Raw genomic sequence first — 2,824 nt, forward strand, 5'->3', positions numbered from 1 at the left:
ATGAGAAAAAGAATTCTTGCGAAGACAAATTCGTAGATATATGTATATATACATATATAAGTAACTTTCCAGTAACAACAATCGATCACAGTTTCTTAAAGCGTGTATCACGATTTATAACTCGCCTCGTTACGATTCATGTTAATCGATTTTAATATATATATATATATATATATATAGCGATGAGCGTCATTGACTAGCTAGACAAGCGCCTGTTTCGTAGGTCAAATATCGAGATAATGTATCAGTCTGGCGTGCGACTGCCAACGGTGTTTGTGCTTGAACTTCCGGCCGCAAATCGGGCATTCATACGTGGGCTCCTTGCCGCACTCGACTCTCAGGTGCTTCTTCAACGAGTCTTTCCACATGTATCGTTTGCCACACTGGAAGCACAACCATAATTTCTTCGAGGTGGCTGGAAAGAAAAATCGAGAAATTATTTCGACGGCTATACAACGAATCTTCTTATTTTCATGATACGTCATGTTTCGCACATAACAGACTAAAAAAGCTGTATCGGTGACACAAACTGATGTAATTTTTCACGTAAGATTGGGAACGTAAATTGGTGAGTTCATTTCGATTTCCATTAAAGTAGAACACGCAACTCGAATAGAGAAATTTCGCGCGTAAGTACGTATAAGTAAGGGTCGAAAAGGTGATCACACGTTTGATCCCAGAGGTGTGTCGACATTCTTTCATTCATTGAACACGAAATAATGTAAATCGAGTCTTCAATAAATAAAATGGTAGCAGCATACCGTGCGATCACACGTGTAGACCCCTTTAGGGTTGACCCTAGGTTCACGCAAGGAATAATACGATAAGAGCGTGTTAATTCTTATATTCCTTTCTTTTTCTAATCGAATTTGTAATTGTATTTTTCCACACCTCAATATCCTGATATAACACGCGAAAAAAAAAAAGGAATTATACGTATTTTGCGGCTCTTTCTCAACGAAACTTTTTATTATCGTACTCATTGCTATGATACTCGTTACAATAACTTGTGATAAAGTTAATGACGGTAGTCATGAATCGTTTGTTTTCACGATAATATCGAAACGTTTGGAATTATTATCGTTATAAATTAATTTGATGCATGGATTTTGCATGAGATTGCCATCGATGCTTATGCTTGAACTTTCTGCCACAAATTGGACATGTGAATGTAGGTTCTTTTCCACATTCCACCCGGATATGACTCTTCAAGGAACCACGCCATTGATAACGTTTCCCGCATTGAAAACAGAACCACACCTTCTGAGCTGTAAAAAAAGAAGTGTATCGGATTGGTTAGCCTTCTACCTTTTAAAATTTGATCGAATGAGACAAATTGATTCTCGATCATCACACTATTTTCCTTTTGCTACTCCACACTATGTTCTAAAAAACGAAAACGATTCAAGCCAATACAGCGTTAACATTGCTCTTACTCTTCACTCGAAATTACATGTTCGATTTACCAAGCAAATTTAAGATAATACTTCCTAATCGATTGTCAACGATTACTTTGGAATAACATGCACTTTACGAGAGTTTGGTGTACTTCTCGACAATTTTACATAGAAATTAGACTTCATCGTTAAATATTTATCGAGCCTTTATTAATCTTCTAATAAACTTGTGTACAATTTTTTGGAAGCCCAGGATTCTTAAACTTTGTATAATAAATCTTTCAAATTAATTTATACAAAGTCTTAAGTATCTTCTAATGATTTAAAAAAATTTATTTTGAAAAAAAGATCATTAGCAGTGTATACGGAATTTAACTTTTTCACAAAACTTATTCTATGTAAGTATATACATAGATACTATGTACATGTAATAAGATCTTATAGGACAAAATTTTTCCCATAATGTTGTTATTACAAAAATCCTAGAACACTCGATTTTTGCATTGTATTTTCAATCGTTTATTACATTCAATCATTTCATCACATATCAGTCATATTGAAATACAAGACTAGTGATACGCTCGATTCGGCTCGAGGTGAATTTATTTTAATTTTAACACACGTTATGCATTTTATACGAGATTTTTATATTATTGACATTTATAAAAATTATTATTTCAATTTTTTTTTCAAATTGTCATCTTAAAAACAAAATATTTCTATCACATGTTCTCTTGAAAAGTTTTAAAACCGTGCTATAAATTGTATGTATTAAACTCGCCTACAGAGTGCACCACTAGTATTGAAAATAGCTAAAAGACTCTACGTTTTATTCTCTCGTCTAAAAATCTAGTTTATCCACCAATATCAAAATTTAATTATTATATTGATCCTCATTAAAAATATGCCATAAAAAACAGAGATTGGATATCAATTTATGAATGTGTTGCAGAGGAAGGGTTAGTTAGGCTGTTCCAGAATTTTTTATATTTTTAATATACAGGTAAAAGATTTGCTCTATATGATCTTATTACACAAAATGTAGTGAGAGCCGCGATAAAATTCCAACTTTTATTATTATCGAAATCCCTGACTATGCAAATTCGAGGTAAGATGCGACTGCAATCTGTGCTTGTACTTGAACCTTCTGCCGCAAAGGACGCAGTTGAATTTCGGTTCCTTTCCGCAAAGGCGGAGATGCGTGTACATGGAGGATTTTCTCGAGTAGATCTTGCCGCATACTCTGCACGGGTAAACATTTTCTGGAGCAGCCTCACCTGAAACACAAACGATGAATCGTGCGTGGATGCAGAAAGCGTGGATGCTTCGCGTTAAAACTGGACAATGGACGCCACCCAGACAATTGACCACGACAGACATCTCTGACTTGAGAAATTTTTTTCTTTTTTTTTTTTTTAGTTAACGTT

The 2,824-nt window shown here is 34.4% G+C and overlaps 1 long non-coding RNA gene across 1 annotated transcript in view; it reads left to right on the forward strand.

The window, feature by feature from the left end:
- LOC116185912 overlaps window positions 1-2,824 on the forward strand; it is a 16,593-nt gene that overhangs the window by 4,262 nt on the left and 9,507 nt on the right. The window lies entirely within an intron of this gene.

This window comes from Apis dorsata, unplaced genomic scaffold (genome assembly GCF_000469605.1).
Source record: "Apis dorsata unplaced genomic scaffold, Apis dorsata 1.3 scaffold_326, whole genome shotgun sequence".
Taxonomy (NCBI): Eukaryota; Metazoa; Arthropoda; class Insecta; order Hymenoptera; family Apidae; genus Apis; species Apis dorsata.